Genomic DNA, 10,371 nt, shown 5'->3' with positions numbered 1-10,371 from the left:
TTCGCTGGGGCTTTAGGGATGAATAAGAGACATACTTTGATAAGCCCTAAATGGCTTATCGGTCTGCACAAAGGAAGGTTAGGGAAAATAACCGACATCACAACCATCTCAGGGTGCAGAAACTTGGTTCCTGCATCCCCCCATACTGCTTCGGGTGAGACTTCAGTCTACGCTCCTGGGATTGATTCCGAAAGGCCTAGTAGTGTAGGGATTTGCTTGGCTGCTTAACACTGAACCTGGGTCAAGGCCCATCAAGCCAACACATTGGTAGAATCGCTTGCATGAAGTATCTACATTGTGATGCAATATGATGACAAAGTCGCTACATTGTGTTTCATCGGAGGTAAGGAAACTGCCTTATTATGATGGTTTAATTGATGTAGATATGTTTTTGGATGAATTTGAGCACGAAGTCCCTGAGGATCACCGCTTCCAAGAATTAGAGTTGGCACTGTGTGCTACGCCTACACGATGGTGGGGTACAGATAAGGATAAATTTGCTGGATGGCGAGATTACAGAAGAATGATGAAGTTGTGGTTTGGATGTGTTAACAATAGAATGACAAAGAAATATAATGGAAGGGACGATCTGCGCGATCAACTAGCAAAATGGACCAAAGCTTGGAGGATGGAACCACAACAAGAATGGGTACACATATTTTTCCATACTTTGGATACAATTCCCACGAACTGGTATCTGGAAACGGAGCTCCACCGTGGCACCGTGGAGTGGGATATATTGAGGGAAGGGTTGGTATTGACCTTTAGCTTTGAAGACGTCTTCGCAAGTATCGATGAAGAAATACAAGAGATTAAGGCAGTTATCTTTAGGACACTGCAAGAACCTATGGAATGGATTCAACCAGATTGGAGCAACCAACTATGCCATGCGCTGGAATGCTATAATGTGACCATTGAAGAGGAAGATGAATATCCAAGAAACATTAATATTCCAGAGGTAGAAGGGCATCATGAAGTCAAAGGCCCACAAATAGACAACCTGGACATCACCGCGCCATTGAAGACAAAGCAAGTAAATATTGGCACTGAAGTAGAACCAAGGTTTGCAATGATTGGAGATTATTGGGACGATGCTACTATGGATAAAGTTGCAGAGTTACTCTGCGAATATCAAGATATCTTCCCTACCAAGTTTTCGGATTTGAAGGGAATAATTGGCGATTTGGGCATTATGAAGATTACTCTGAAGCTGGACGTGAAACCTATTAAGAAAAGACCGTATTGCCTTAATCCTAAGTACAAGTAAAAGGTTCGCCAGGAGCTAGATAAGATGTTGGAGGTAGGCATCATAGAACTTGTTGAAGAATTTGATTGGGTGAGCCCGATGGTAGTCCAGGAGAAGAAATAGAAGGTTGAAATAAGGATTTGCATAGATATGTGGAAGCTTAATGATGTGTGTGTTCATGACCCACTTTTCGACGCCATTTGCAGATGAGGTGTTAGAAAATCTTGGAGAATAGGAGGCGTATTCCTTCACTGACAGGGTTTCTGGGTATCATTAGATCAAGATCGTACTAGAAGATAGGAGAAAATGACCTTCACGATGGAGTCGGGATGTTTTTAATACACTGTGATGCTGTTTGGGCTTAAGAATGCACTTGCGATATTCTCCCGCATAGTCATAGTAGCGTTCAAGGAGTTCATTCATAAGTTCCTAGAAGTATATTTTGATGACTGGACATCATTTGGATTAGTAAAGCGCCATGTAGCAAGCCTGCGCCTAATGTTGGATACTTGTCGACTTGAGGAAATGTATATTCTGTGTTCCCTTTAGAATCTTGCTAGGTCACATGGTGTGCAAACAAGGATTGATGGTGGACCTTGTAAAGATTGCAGTGATAGTGAATCTGGAGGCCTCAAGGAACGTTAAGCAATTGTGCGTGACGCTGGGACATATGAGATATTATAGAAAATTTATCAAAGCCTATGCTCAAATTACTGCGCCCATGGAGAAACTACTAAAGAAGGACACACCATTTTGTTGGGATGAAGAATGTCAATGCAACTTATATGTATTGAAAGACAAGATGGTCACTGCATCGATCTTGGTATTCCCTGATTGGAAAAAAGAGTTTCATGTACATGTGGATGCCTCTTGCATTGCATTGGGTTTAGTGTTAACGCAGGCTAGTGAAGGAGAAATTGACCATCCTATAGCCTTCATGAGTAGGAAATTATCAAACGTCAAGAAGAATTACTCAATGACTGAGAGTGAGGGATTGGACATGGTGTACGCATTGCAAAAGTTCAGGCATTATCTGTTAGGAGGGCATTTCAATATATACACAGATCATTCTTCCTTGAAATACGTAGTCAACAAGCATGTGTTGGGGGGGAAGATCTGCAGATGGTTGTTATTATTCAAGGAGTATGACTTTGAAGTCATTGTGATGCCAAGAAGGTTAAATGCAGGACCTGACCATCTGTCGCGGATCAAAACAGGCAAGGAGCCTAATAATCTGGATGAAGGGTTGCCATATTAACAACTCTTTGCGGTATGCGTGGCAGATGATCATTTTGCAGATATTATTCACTTCTTGACTACGGGGATGGCACTAAAAATCTATACAAGTCAGCAAAAGAAGGAATTAGTAGTGCCCGCAATAGATTTTTCAGTCATTATGGGACATTTGTATAAGATGGGTGTAGATGAAATATTGTGAATATATATGCTGGATTTTGAGTGGGTAGCATTCTCGCTGAAGCTCATGGGGGAGTTGTGGGAGGTCATTATGTGGGCAAGGAAACTGCGTAGAAGATTTTGCACGCAGGTCTATGGTGACCAACTTTGCACAAGGATTCCAAGGCGTATTGTAAGGCATGCGATGCATGTCAATGAACTGGAAGACCATCACGAAGGGATGAGTTGCCATTACATCCTCAAGTATCTTTGCAAGCATTTGAGAAATGGTCAATTGATTTCGTTTGGCTAATTCAACCCCCGGGAAAGAAAACAGGCATGTGCTATATCATCACCGCGACGGAATATCTAACCCGATGGACGAAAGCACAACTAGTTAAGGATTGTACATGGGCTACGACCGCAATTTTTTTCTTTGAGAATGTCTTAACCAGATTTGGCTGCCCGAAAGTGTTGATGAGTGACAAGGGTACGCATTTTCTAGACTAGATGATCAGCGCATTGACTGAAGAATTTCAGGTATACCGAAGAGTACACCATATCACCCGTAGGCCAATGGAACTGTTGAAGCGTTTAATAATATTTTGGAGAACACGATGACGAATATCTGCAACCCGCAGTGGAATGGCTGGGATGTGCGCGTACCTATAGTACTATGAGGTTATAGGATTACTTGCAAGAAGCTGATAGGCCAAATGTCGTTCAGATTGGTATATGGTGTAGAAGCTGTAATGCCAATGGAATATATTGTGCCTAGCCTGTGCATAGAAGCTCTCATAGGTATGGCAGATTGCAAGGCCTTGGAAGAATAGCTCGTGCAGCTGATGGGGCTCGATGAGGATCGATTTTTGGTAGGATTTCATCAACAAGTATAGAAGGAACACGAAAAAGTGTGGCATGATCGCCATATCAAGCTTCACACTTTCAAGGTAAATTATATTGTCCTATTATATGATAGTGAATTCACTAAGTTTTTGGGGAAATTCCAGATGCATTGGCTAGGGCCATATATTATCAAAGAAATTACAAATGGAGGCATAGTTCAGCTCACGAAGCTGAATGGGGAACCTTTGCTAGGAAGAGTGAATGGAAGAAGGCTGAAATTGTATACAGGGGATCCTGCACAATGACTATATGGCAACAGGACAGTCTTAGTTCTTTAAGCAGATGCAAGGGGGTGTGCGACTCTAAACTACACTGCCCAGTTTGAAGGATAACACAGTGAGCAAGCTGTGCGAAAAATGACTGAGATGCAATCCAGGGAGCTGCGTTCAGGAAGCCGCGCCATGGAGGAAGGTGCCGTGCGACACATCATGAAAGTGAGCATTGAAGTTACTATTCATGACTTGACAACCAAAAGATGGTTAAGTGGAGTAGGCCGACAACATTTAAGGAAAAAAAATCTTTGAATATCTGCCGCCAAAACAACATTTATTGTCAGAAATTGGGGGGAACGTTAGATTTGAATTCAAAACTCCCTATAAATTACGCATGCCGTTCCAACAGAGAAAACTTTGCGCTCTCAGAATTGTTAGTGAAATTTGCTATCTATCGCATATGAACAGATCGACTTGGGAAGATTTAGTCGCGAGCCCCGCATTTGCTAAGTTGTCTGAGATCAAACAGAAGTTTATTCTTAAAAAAAATGATTGCACCAAGTCCTGCTGAAACTGTGAGTACTGGCGATGTTGCCTCTGAGGCAGGTGCCCCGGAAGTTGTGAGTATGGAAGCTCCATCTCCTGTGCCTAGGGCACTAAGGTTGCCTAGGCCGAAGCCTACCACTACTAGAGAAACTCAAACAACCAAATCAAAGAAGGACAAACAAAAGAAGACAATGCTGGTCCGTGCTTCCCTAAGGAAGCATACCGAACCACATAAACAAAAGAAAGATAAGCAACCAGAGAAGATAATGGACCTAGAGGCAGAAGAAGGGCAAGGAATAGAAGAAATTGATGCTGAAGGAGTAGAACCCATAAAGAGGCTACCTGGGTATATCCCTCCGCGGAAGGGAAAAGCGAAGGTCACAAAGGACCCAGATTCTGAGAAGTTCACCATATCCATGCCCCTGCTACCTGAGTAGGTCCCATTTGAAGGTTTGTAGCTCGTAAGGATCCTGCTATTGAAAATGGAGGATTGGGACCTCGTAGAACACGCTACGTTTCCACACTTGGCAATAGAAAAGTACATGAGGCGAGTCTATTATGCAGAATCAAGAGTTAAAACATTGGAAATAGAGGAATGGGTTTGCAGATTCGAGCACTCAGGCTTACTCAATTTGCTGTGTGTGCCCCATTATCACCGCACACCCATTAACACAATCTTTGTGCGCCAGCTTCTCACATTGGTGCATGATGGTTGTTTATGGCTAGGAGGGCCTATACCCATTACAAACATGCTTATTCATAGAATCACACACTTGTTTTATAAGGTCATGAACCTGACCAAGGAGTTTGGTAGAAAGATTGGGGAAAAATACCTCGCAAAAAGAATGAAGAGAGATTACGACCTCATGAAGAGGTTGCGAGGGTATTCAATTATGTGTATAACAAACTTGGTAGTTCAATTGGCTTCCCAAATTTTAGCAGGGAAGGTGATGAGAAAATGTCGCGTGGATGAAGTTTTGGTGCCTGTAGTTTCCCTTGCTGCACAGTGCGTGAAAGGCGTACAATTTAATTAGTCAAGATACCTCTGTCAGGAGTTCCTAGCGAACTGCCAAGAGGCCCAAGATGAAACCAAGCCGTTCCACTATGCTTGGTTGTTGCTGTCGATTGTGCTTGTTGCATGGAGTTGCTGGAGGATAACCAATTTCCTGCGCTTGAGGAAGGATTTCCGGAGGTAGTGCAATTCACTTCCTTACGGGCTACAAAGGATTCCACGCGAATTACCGAGACGAAGATATTTTGGGTTCTCATGGAAATGAGTCTCCGCATGGCCATTAATCAACGTCCAAGGTTGTCCCTAACCTTTTTCACATAGTTGTCACCATATGCAGCATTCAAGGCCGACTTCCACAGAGTGTATATCCAAGCGTGAAAGGATCCAGAACAGAAATGGCATGACTTGCCCTATTTGGTGACAAAAACGGATGTGTAGGAGGTTATCTTGAAATGGCCTGTAGAGTGGCATGCCCCATCAGACTTAGATGCTAGACCAAGCATGGGCACGGGAAGTTCTACTACGCAGAAGAGAAAGGAGGCAGCAAAGTAGGCTATGCGTACTCTTGCAGCATAGAAAAAGTAGGAAGCAGTAGAAAAGGCTCATATGGAGCAAGAATACGTTGCCAAGGAGTAGGAGGAACATGAACAATGCAAGTCACAAGAAGGTGACAAATCACCTTCACTGGAGACAAAGGAGGAAGAAATTTCAGGGCAAGGCGACGAAGGTGATGAGGGATAGAGCAACCCATTTATTTTGAAGATACGCGACAAGGAGAAGTAGTGAGGTACAAGGAAGAAGCAGAAATTGGATAAGTCACAGATTGATCCCATGGTGTTAATAGAAGGTGACCTTGATGAGATCGATGACAAAATCAGGGATATAACAACCGAAGTGCTATAGCAGTTTGAGTAGCACTACATGCAGACATTGGGGAGTGTCTAAAAGGATCTGCGTGAGCTATAAATCGAAGCAAGAAGAATATAGGTGGGCACCGGACAAGCAAGCGTGGAGCAAGCAAGCCTGGCAACCGAGACAAGTCAGGAAGTAGAGTTAGTAAGGACCCTAGACCTCAGAACTATAGCATTGCTAGATGGGTCCCTTCGCGCAGAGACCGTCGATGATCACATTATCCTAAGTACAATCAAGAACATCGGGCTGAATATAGCGGCGCTCTCCAACGAGACCCTCCATGCGCTGCATACAGGGGTGGTAGATGAATTGAGAACTAGGGAGAAGTGCGCCTTCAACCTTATCAGTGAGTACAAAGTGAACAATGAGCAAATGTTCACTAAAAAGATGTAAGATTTAAAGGAAAAGGAGGCACTTCAGATGCGTAGTTCCAGTCTGGAGTTAGCAGTAGCAGGGCAATGCAAGACAATGCTTGAACTTCACATCCTGGAGGATGTGTAGCCATAAGAAAAGATAAGAAAACTAGCCGCTGGTGTGCGCAAAGCTAAAGCAAAAGTTGGCTGAGTCCAGTTTGAGCTCAACATGAAGATTACAGAGCTGCAGTTAAAGTTGTAGCCTATGACTCCGCCTGAGGTCCAAGAGCAACACGAAGTTGCAATAAAGACATGCATGGCTGCCTTGGATGCCAAAGTCACTGAATGTGTGGCATTGTTCGAACAGGCTATGGAGGTTGTTGTTGACCTAGGTTGTCATTGTTGTCAATATGGCAATATTCTAGATACTAGATGACCCATGAAGGGGAAGCAGATAAGATCCATGAAGAAACAAGTGCAAGGCCATTAGGAAAGCCAAGCCATGAGTAAGAGTCTATTAACGGAGGAGTTAACAAAGGAGGCATATCAAAGCTATCGCTTATGCTTAAGAGTATTGCAAAATATTAGAGAAAGAGAGGCATATCGGAGAGGCATATCAGAAAAGACAGAAGCCATCAAAGTATGAAGGTATCAGAGAAGACATTGGAGCAAGAGGAACCACATCAGAGGAGCATCACATGTAATACATGCCCAAGAAGAACCGAGAGGAAGAAGTCATCAAAAGAGGAGTTAACATATCGGAGGAGCATAAATAATGCTATCGGAACTATCGGAGGAGCCATATATGCTGAAGAAGTACTATCGGAGGAGCATAAAGAAGAGAGGAAGAGTTAAAGGAGTGTAGAAATAAAGAAGAGTGGAAGAGTTAAAAGAGGCGGAGCAGTATATAATATATATATGCGCAATATACACTATCGGAGGCGGAGTTTACATATATATCGAAATACACTATCGGAGGTGGAGTTTACATATATATCGGAATACACTATCAGAGGTGGAATATAAATATATATTAGAATACACTATCAGAGGCAGAATATACATATATATCGGAGAATTCATATTGGGGGGTTCTACTATGTGTGGACCTGATGATATATATGTCCGGGGGCATAAACAGGTGAAGTTTGCTAAGTGTTCTGATGCATGCTTTTCAGTGTATTTAATATATTTTGGCTCTATGCCTTGCCACATTAAAACATGCGAATTGCAATATATATATATATATATATATATATATATATATATATATATATATATATATATATATATATATATATTTGCGATACGTTGTGGACTTGCTGCAACATTATGAAATGATCTATTGTTATATCGCATCCACCTATCAGAACTCACATATCGCAATGTACAAAGGGCTGTCACCCTTGAAAGCGTCGATTGCGATAAAGTATGCAGACCCGCTGCAACACTACAATATGACTTAATGCTATGTCGCATCCGCCATATCGCAAGTGCTTAAGGCCTCATTGCATTGGAAGCGCCGATTGCGATATATGTTGCGGACTCTATGGTCCTATTGTAACACAACTTAATACTATATTGCTTCCAGCAGGGCCATCGGCCATCGACGATGTAATGAGCTTGACTTATAAAAGACTTCTAGAAGCTGCGATTTCTATTTGCATTAATGTTGTGGAGGAGTGGACTTGATGCAGTTATATATGCGGGTGTAATGAATTTGAAGTCTACCGTTAAGCATTTCAGTTGGGTTTTTCCATATATTCCTGTGTATTTCAAATAATTGTATTGCCCGGGGTTTTGAAGGCCAAAATGCATAATTAGCGCTTCAGATAGTTCAGTGGGCCTGAACGATGGCGATTGCGATTGCAATAGTGACGTGGCATGTGGGGTATCCTGATTGGTACAGTCTCTCTGTAAATAGTAAAGCCTTATGTATGAACGTTATTAAAGAAAAAAAAGGGATCTCTCTGATATTGTTTAATAAGCATCACTTCTTGTGTAATTTGGCCTTCTCTTCTGAATTATTGTGTTCGTGAAGCATTGGTTAATTCGAATAGTCAGAAGAAACTATAGCGACCAAGGAGGGAAGCCGAAGGATCAAGCGAGTGCAGAGGAAACTACAACGAGTGTTGAGGAAGCCGAAGAGCTAGCGGAAAGAGGAAACTGACGGTCAGAGGCATCAGGAATATATAAAAACAGAGAACAAGGAAAGAAAGAAGTTGGTTAAAAAGCTGGAAGAAATAGAGGTAGCCGTAGGGTCCAGCAGAATAGAAAAGGGCCAAAGGACCAACAAGACAGGAGGCATTTGAAGGATGAGCATCTTTGTTGATCGTGTTACCCTGTGAGAGACTCAGACCTATGATGAATTAATCAGGTACACAATGCAATCTGAAGAACAATTCTGTGATGTAATAAATAAAGCTTTATCTAACATTGTTTGAAGGGAGAAGTAGCCAGTAGAGAAGCAGTCATGCTGAAGCATTTACTGTGATAGTTAGAACAGATGCTTGAACATAAAGTTGGTTCTTATGTAGAGCTTAGTGTAGCTAATAGTAGACTCACTAAAGCTGAGTGGAGACATTATCAGAGATCATGAAAGCTATTGCAGACTCTGTGTGGACAATATGAAGAGTTGTAAAGACTCCTTCATAAGAAGACTGGTTGCCATTGATGCTGTAGCATGGAGACTACAGTGAAGCTGTAAACAGACAAAACTCAGTAAAGAATAGTTCTGAGAGCAGAACATTACTATCAAACATGCCTTGACAAGAGGGTTGAAGCCCTTGGGGTTGGTGCCTCAGAAGTTTGAAGGATTGGTGTCCTTGGAGTTGGTGCTCCTATATCCAAGGTTGGTGCCTTGAAAAACAGATCTAGATAGTTTGGAGGAGAGGGTTGGAGCCCTTGAGGTTGGTTCCTCAGAACTAGAAGGATTGGTGTCCTGGGAATTGGTGGTCCTAAGTCCAAGGTTGGTGCCTTGATAAAATAGAGTTGGTGCTCTGGAGGTTGGAGCCTCACAAAATTCCAAGTTGGTGCTTGGCAACATATTGGAATCATATATATATTGTATCTATTTTATTGCAAATATTATATTAATAAAATAATTTATTCTTGTTGTTCATCTTGTGTTCTGAATATAAATGTTTTAATTGGTAAAAATAACAATTGAAAATAAATATTGATTCACCCCCCCTCTCAGTATTTCCAACAGTTGTGACAAATCTGCAGGAGGATCCCGAACTTGCATACACTAAACACAAAAGTAAGGGAGTTGTAGCAGAAATATGATGAAGTCAGGGCGACTGCGCGTTCACTAGCACCAGCACAACGCCTGGCCAAATTCCAGGAAGGAAAACAGCTACTGACAAAGGTGGAGGAAGCGCAGAAGAAGGAGGCTTTGCTAAAGGCCAGGTTGCAGCCTTGGTTGGAGGAAGCTTATCAAGTCACAACTTCTATTCAAGATAATCTTAGAGGACTGCAACAGATGATGAGGTTGGTCATAGAAGGACCACCCAAGAATAAACTGGTCGATGAGGTTCAACAAGCAACAACGCAGAGCGCTGCCGAAGTTGCAGTGGTTTAGGTGGAGTTGGGGAGTTTTTGCAGTAAGATCGCAGCACCAGTAGAGTGAATTGAGGGTGAGTCACAGTCTTTGTGTTGGGGGCCTGTTGGGATGGGGTCCCCTGGGTCAGTTTTGGGGTTAAGATAACCCAAGTTTTGGTACATTTTGTGTAAATAATGTAAATTCTCTGTGATTTGTGGATGCAAAGCGTGTAGATCATTAGTAGT

Source organism: Pinus tabuliformis, chromosome X (genome assembly GCF_031772625.1).
Source record: "Pinus tabuliformis cultivar Carrire ecotype Pingquan chromosome X, CPIR1, whole genome shotgun sequence".
Lineage (NCBI taxonomy): Eukaryota > Viridiplantae > Streptophyta > Pinopsida > Pinales > Pinaceae > Pinus > Pinus tabuliformis.
The sequence above is the reverse complement of the archived record's forward strand: the minus strand, read 5'-3'. Positions refer to the sequence as shown.